Below are 8,359 nucleotides of genomic sequence, written 5' to 3'. Positions count from 1 at the left end.
ACACACACACACACGCGCGCGCGCGTGTGTGTGTGTGTGTGTGTGTGTGTGTGTGTGTGTGTGTGTGTGTGTGTGTGTGTGTGTGTGTGCGTGTGGAGTTGTCTCGGAGTGTTGCAAGATATTAGAGACAAGGACTTTGGAACAGGCAGAGCTTAAGAAAAATCTTCGAAAAGGATCTGTGAAGGAACTAGACGCTCGTAAAGTTGGCTGAAAGTGTGAAAACGTGGGCGCTTTCTACTGTTCAAAGCTGGGTATGTGAACCACGTGAAGTGATATATCAAACACCCGTATGTACCCTTCCTTCCATGACATTACGAGACAACCTGCGTGATGTGTGACAGGATGTGTAAGTCGACTGCTGGTCTGAAGAGGCATATGGTTGTAAACAGGGACACTATTCCACAGTTAACCCGGTGCAGATACACGACTTCATGTATCATCTTTGCTTCAGGCCATGTAAGACGGCTGCTGGTTTGAAAACTCACCTTCGTGGCCATGAGAGATTGACTGGAGTGGCCCAACATCCGAAACATATGTAACCAAACAGAGAAAACGGTAATAAAAAATAAAACACACACACACATATATATATGCATGTATGTATATGTATATTAATATACATTTAGATATATGTACATATATGTATATATATGGGATTATAAATGTAATATATAAAATGCTATATGCGTGTCTGTCTCATTAATTTCAAACTCTATATCCTCCGAAACTAAAAGTCGCAGAGCGGTCTAAGAAGCCTCAAATGATTGGATTTTTATGGACCGTTCTTTTATGGTTAAAATAGTTTTTAAAGGGTCAAAAATGGGTCAAAACTGAAAAAATCGTTACACATTTTGTACATTTATCTTCGTTTATGTTTAATCAGTTTATATGCGTGTCACGTTGGTACAGTGGTAACGTCACCAGTTTTGAATGCTGCAGTCTGCCTTCTGGTTTCGATTCTAGCTTATGGCACCTAAATACTTTTTTTTTTTACTTTTGAAAGCACGACTATCTACGAAATGTGGACTAATCAAATTTAAGCGTATTTTACAACCGGACAAAGCCGGATGTCCCACCCCTACACCTGTTGCCACATCTGGGCAGGAGCTGCTAGAAAGGACTTATCCTGCCTTGATAGAGCTCAAAGTAGACTTTGTAGCCTCGTAGGGGATGTCTTTTTCTCTTCCCTGCAGCCTTTTTCTCACAGAAGAGATGTTGCGGGTTTGTCTCTGCTTTATCGTTATTTTCATGGCAAGTGCTGGACTGAGCTTCAATCTATGGTCCCCCCTCGCTAAACTTTCACAAGAAACACCCGTCTAGCAGAAAACACTATCAATAATTTCCCCCACTCTTTATCTGTGCCTAAACCTAAACGTAGATTCTATGAACAAAGCTTCTTTCTTAGAACTGCACGCCTGTGGAACTGTCTTCCGTTTTCCTGCTTTCCAGCTGACTACAATATGGTTGTCTTCAAGTCTAGCGTAAACAACTTTTTGATGAGCCGTTCCATATAAGTTAACAAATTCACTGAATTTCCATTACTAACGATTACTATATTGTCCAATTGTCTACTGTACACTCTTTAACCCTTATCCTCGAGTGGCATCTTGGCCTTGATACGTGGTGATGCCTTTGTAAAGAATATATATATATATAATACGTGAAATTTGTAGTAAAATGAGAAGCGTTGTTGCTTTGAGAAAGTGTCGTCGTCACGATCAAGTCTGATGTTTTTCACATATTATATTTGTGGTCACTTGGAGATTTCCATTAATTTTTACTTTGCAAAATACACAGCCACATACAAACATACAAACTCATGAAAAATATATATATATAGGATTTCTTTGTGTTTCATATCCCTTTCAGTTCTCTGACAATTTCTGCGTGTTTGCTTCGTTTTCGATCTCTTTTATCTTCATCGGGATGTCAAAATCTATAATTTTTCATATTTTTCAAGATAAAATAAAATCCTAGCCGAGGAAAAAAAAATCTATTAGAAGATGCAGAAATATCAATCCTGCCACTTTGATTGAGGAGTTTGAACTTTCTTCCAAATAGATCTGGAATTGGCATCACTCGATTTCGAAGTAGTTTCGGGAATTGAAGGATTTCCGCTTCCATTAATCAAAAATAACCAAAAGTCACAAATAGCCAAAAGTCTGCGGACTGTGAACCTCATCTTCATAGCTGTTATTGTGTCACCACGTTTCGGCCAACTCATCCTCTGGCCTTCTTCAGGTGATTAACTGCAATGGGATAGGAATGATGAGTCTTGTAATTGAAGATGAGGATAACAATCCGCAAAAGAATGAATACACAAATTATGAAGCCGCATTTCAAAGGATTCCAGAAAAAAAAAAAGAAATATAATCAGGGCGTTCTGATATTTATAAAACTAGCCTGTGTGTCCGGCGTTGCTTACCAAAAAAAAAAAAAGTGGTAGTATACAGGCAGGCTCGAATCCGTACCGCGAAGGAGGAAAAGAGCGTAAAAAAACGTGACGTCTTTACCGTTGCGTCCATCGCAAAACCGGAAGAGTCAATCGAAAAGAGGTGATGACTTTCGAAAATATCGGCGAAAAAAGTGACCCTTTCTTGTAGAAAAGCGCCCAGTTGAGGGTGAAGGAATTAATCTTGTTTGGCCAATTTTTCGATATTTGTCACCAGAAGAGTCAAGCTTCAGAACGATGCCAATCGCGTGAAAATCCGTTGCCTCCGTGGAAAGTTTTAAGCAGACATACAAACATACATAAATACATACATACATTTAAACAGACAGGTGAGTTTTATATAATAGACTAGCCTGGGTGTCTGGCATTGCCCGGGAGTTTGGAGGTGTGTGTTGAGCAAAAAAAAAAAAAATTAGTAGTTTTAGGCATAGTGATTGCAACGTCTTGCCAGACGAGTGCCACTCCCTCAAACACTTAAAGTCCATGAGCTCAAAAATGACTTTTTTTTCTTTTTAGTCCTACCGGTGAATTCACACGCTCAAGCAGGCATGACACTGAAGATGGTCATTGAGATCAATTATTACATGCTTCCAGCATTTCAAGCCTCCACGTGTCAAACTTTTCCATCGCCACAGGATCATTTTTATAGACAAATGCCTGAGGGAGTATCTATACACAGATTATGTTACAAAGTCTTAGCTTTGTACGACAGCTAAGTCTCTCTCTCAGTTCAAAATGTTCAGATCCAGCAACAAGCAAGAGCAAGATAGCCAGCAACAAACTGCAGACCAGCTTAATGTGGGTACTGGTCTCCCGCTTTATGGTTTTTTAAATCAGAGATGTGCTTCTCCTAGAAAGGTTGCCTTCACCACGGCTTACGGGAGCCCTCTCCACCCCAAAGTTTTAGACATACATACATACATACATACATACATTTAAACAGACAGGTGAGATTTAAATTATAGATGAAAGACATGAAACGAATTGTTTTTAATTTGTTATAATAAAACTTCCTAATCTTCCAGATATATCCAGAAATTCTCTTTAAAGCAACTAGTTAAAATATTTAATCCTGGTGTTCATTTCATTTTTTTATTTATTTATTTATTTTTGTTTTCTCACATATTAAAATATTTTCTGGTTATTTAATCGAGTCAGACAAAAAGATTTCATGCTTTAAAGTGTCTTTATCTTCTAATATTTATTCATCCTGTTTGGTTTAGTTGTTTTGTAGTATGTCCTATCAATCCATAAATTTTAGAAAACAACGTTTTATTCTTCAAGTTCTTTATATCTTCAATTATTTATTCATGGTGTTTGGTTTAGTGGCATATCAACCCTTTTCGGGTTGAATATTTTTGGCAAAATATGAAATAGTGCATATGAGCGCGTGGGATAATATCAGCAGCAGCAAAGAACAAGTGGCTTGCAAAGAGATTAGCAGCAATAGACGTAGCAGCTGAAAAAAAAGCGCATATGTAAATTAGGAAGTGCGCGTGAGAAGGAAAAAGAAAAAAAAAGGAGAAAAATGCATCATGTGGTCAGCAGAAGCAAAGTGTGCATCAAAGAAAATAGACGTGTAAGTCGAGTACGAGAATAGGCCGGCTGTGGCCGACATGCGGTCAGAGAAAGGAGAAATGCGTTCCGGGCTAGATATTAAAAAAGAAAAAGAATGCCGACCTAGACTTTTTTTTCCTTTGTTTGTTTGTAACTGCAATGTTACAGAAAAGTTTTTATGCTTTAAGTTACTTGTGTTTTCAAATATTTATTGGTGATGTTTAGTTTGGTTGTTTTGTAGAGAAAAATATTGATTTTGTTTTATGGGTTTTACAAAGAGAAAAATTAAACCATCAATATTTTGTGTATTTAAATCAGGAAGCCGATATCTTCAGACAACCTGATATGTTGGTGCCAGAACATTGGAATAGGAATACAAAAAAAAGTGTCCGTATCAATTTTTAAACGTTTATAAAATGGAACTTTAATTTTAAGACCAATAATCATATTTCATCACATTTTTAATCTCTGTTTATATAAAGGTTAATGTGAGCATATGTTTATATAGCTGCATGTACAGGGTTTATTCTTAAACTAATGGTCTTGGGTATGACGTTAGAAGACACCCAGTGGTGAGGCCCCCTTTGGGTGCTGTGGGGAATGTAGAGTTGGCCCTTAGTTACCATTGCTCCCAGGTCTACTTTGGCCCAGAGTGGGTATACCTGTTGGTACATCTGGTGTCACCACATAATGCTGTTTGAAGATATAAGCTTCCTGACCAAAAATGCACCAAACATTCATGTTACTGGTGTCTTTGCCTTTGCAAAACTCAATCATGTCCTGCTAAGTCAAAAACAAAAACAACAACGTTCTTGTACAAAACAAGCAAACCAAACAGTGACAATAAATATTTGAAGTTATAATGAACTGTAGGAATAAAAACCTTTTCCCCTACATTACTGAATTTGACATTAAATACCCCCCCAAAAAAAACGCATAATTACGTTGACACACTGGTTCCCATCAGATTACCGAAGTTAAGCAATAATGAGCCTGGCCAGTACCAGAGGGGTGACCATTTAAAACTTCCAGGTGCTGTATGTGCTCTCCACTTATCTCTGCATTGTTTCTAGTCGTCCTGGACTTCTCCTTGCCACTGGACTCAAGCAATGCCGATTCAGCAGAGGTATGGTTGTAGATTACACATCCTTGCAACACAATTACATGCGCAGCTGCCCCTATAAGAGGTATCCTTAATCTCTCGAGGCCGAACAGAGGCATCATCGAACCCCCAAAATGGTTGATATGCCGTAAAACAAAACCAATCAACCTAAACTATCTGAAATGGAACACATACATCAAGTCTCCAGAGAATTTCTGAAATTTGACAGAAGTAAACTTGGAAAAAAAAAATCAACAACATGTCTCTTATTATTAATTAGCCTAAAATCCAGAGTAAGGATGTTAATTAGATGGGTGTGTCTTTTTATTCTAATGAGATAGGCGTGTATTTTTTATTCTAATTAGGTGGGTGTGCCTGATTAGCTGACTGAATGGATGTGATCTTTTCCTGCTGATTAACTGGGGATTTTTTCTTTTCACATTTTTTCTTATGTGCATTGGGTAAGTTGAACAAGCTTGAATACGGCGCAGGGATTCTTCCTTACTGATTAAGTTCATGTGTAGATTACTGTTAACCCTAGTTCAGTGTCTACCTAATGATAGACACACGCACACACACACACACACACACACACACACACACACACACACATATATATATATATATATATATATATATATATATATATATATATATATATAAACACAAAGTAACATAGTTTCCATGAATTTTAGCCTGAGAAATTACCAACAGGAATGAAATGTGAAAGACTTTGTGTTGCTTGCCATATACTTTCATGACTTACTGCCTAACTGTACACACATATTGAGCACTGTTGAAGTAACTACTGAAAATCGATACATGAAATATTATATCTCATCAAAACATTTTATGTAGACACACACATATATATATATATATACACATATATATATATATATATATCTTCTATCTATCTTCTATCTTCTTCTATTCTTCTATATAAATAAAATGAACTCATTTTTTCCCGTGGGATTTTGACCTTAATAGGATTAAAAATCAAGATATTTCATGCAAATACATTATGCACAAACGGCAGAACAATATCTGAGGTGTGTTATAGGCTTATTAGTTCTCAAATTCCTCGATAATCTTAGATTTCTATACTTTTTCTGCTGAGAAGTCACGGCCAAAATCGGTTAAGATCAATGGAAGTAGTAAAATATTTTCTCTCTTAAAAATTCCTCCTCCCCCTGCCACCACTTAACACCGTTTGGAGATCGTTCACAAGGAACAGTTGAGAAGAGAACACCGGTTTGGCTTCGTAGTTCTATCATGACAAGTTATTTAAAATCACTAAACTAAGCTGCAGAGCTCTGTGGCGTAGTGGTTAGGGTGTTGGACAATTCACATTATATTTTCACGTTCGCGCCGACCTACCATAGTGTTTTTTTTTGTTTTTTTTTCTAAACAACTGGAATGGACTTTTCTTGGTGGCCGAACTGTTAACGTTGCAGATGTTTTTTTTTTTTTTTTTTTTTTTTTGTTTTTTCACACTTTATTTTCCTACTTTTACTCATGACTCCGGGTTTGATCCTTCCTACTTACCTACCATAACATTTTTTTAAACTCCTCCTCCTCCCCCCCGTCCCGGAAACAAACACTCGGGCAACGCCGGGTACCCCCGCTAGTATATATATATAAATAGCTCTATTGAGTCTTGACAGACTATAGATACCCAGTGTATGGGTGCCTGCACATGAAATTTTTGTGGCAAGAGTAGTGCAGTCTCCAACAACAGTTCTCCTGAGTCGGTATTGTTTAAATTCCAGTAGGGAGTAGAGGGTCAGAAGGTCTTAAAACATTGCCGAGATAAGCGGAGAGCACATACAGCACCTAGAATTCCCAAATGGTAATCAAGCTGGTACTGTCCAGGCTCATCGTAGCTTAACTGCATGATCTGATGAGAACCAGTATGCTTACGTAATTATACCGTACACACACACACACACACACACACACATATATATATATATATATATAGAGAGAGAGATAGATAGATAGATAGATAGATAGATAGATAGATAGATAGATGAGTTATAAAAATGCATATGACAATTAAGCCACACAGAATTTTCCACATTTTATCCTTGTAAGATCTCATAAGATTTTAGCCTGACGTGTCCGTACAAGAATTAAATGCTGAAAATTTTCTGTTGCATAAGTACCATACATATTTTCATAGCTTACTACCTTGCTCTCCTTATTGTTGACGTAGCTACCGCCACTCGTAACATCAAATATTAATCTCCTTATAAAATTTTATGTGGGTACATGAAATAATAATACATATATATATATGCATGCATATTTCTATATACATACACACGCACACATTCACGCACACACACACACACACACACACACACACATATATATATATATATATATATATATATATATATATATATATACTAGCAAAAGTACACGTCGTTGACTGGGTTCAAAAACAGCCTAAAGAAAATGGACTCTGATTTCTGAAAGTATGATAGGTTATGAAAAGGAAGGGTTGTAAAGAGATAGCTTCGAATTTGGGGGTATCAAAACCAAAGCAAAATATGATGAAAGTAAAAATAAAATAGATAAACCCCATAATTTATTATACCATACCTGTTCACACTGAAACACTTATCACAATATTCTGTGGATCTATATTAAAAAAAACTTGTTAAACTTTGTAACATATTTCCATTCTATGGAGGTCAGGCGCTAACGAACACCCTATAATTTTATTATACCATATTTCTTCAAACTGAAACATAATTATCAAAGTATACTTACGCAGGTAGATATGAAAAGTCTTTATTAAAGTTTGTGCCTATTTCCATTCTATTGAGGCCAGGCGCGAACGAAGACCCCACAATTTTATTATACCATCCCTATTTAAGTTAAAACATACTTATCAAAGTATTATGTATATCTATATCAAAAACACTTGTAAACGTTTTTTTTTTTTTCATTTTTAAATTTTTTATTTCCATACTTTGTGGACCAAGCGCATACGCAGACCCCACAATTTTAATGAATCATCATTATGCCAGATCAAACATACCTATTCCTGTGTCTCGATACATCTTCTATCATTATATGTGATCAGTTTTCTATAATAGTCAACCATATAGGAGCCTATTCGTGACCAGACACACACAGAGACATTCAGCTTTATATTATAGATATCTATTTTTTTTTTCAAAATCAAATATGGCGGTATACGACGGATTCTACATGTATGCTTTGAATACAATTGT

At 36.5% G+C, this 8,359-nt stretch overlaps 1 protein-coding gene across 1 annotated transcript in view; it reads left to right on the top strand.

Moving 5' to 3' along the window:
* Positions 1-8,359, top strand: part of LOC145261199 (neprilysin-1-like) — a 1,350,287-nt gene that overhangs the window by 499,748 nt on the left and 842,180 nt on the right. The window lies entirely within an intron of this gene.

This window comes from Euprymna scolopes, chromosome 37, assembly GCF_053919585.1.
Source record: "Euprymna scolopes isolate OS-2025 chromosome 37, ASM5391958v1, whole genome shotgun sequence".
In the NCBI taxonomy this organism is placed as follows: domain Eukaryota; kingdom Metazoa; phylum Mollusca; class Cephalopoda; order Sepiida; family Sepiolidae; genus Euprymna; species Euprymna scolopes.
This window is presented reverse-complemented; position numbering and strand designations above follow the sequence as displayed.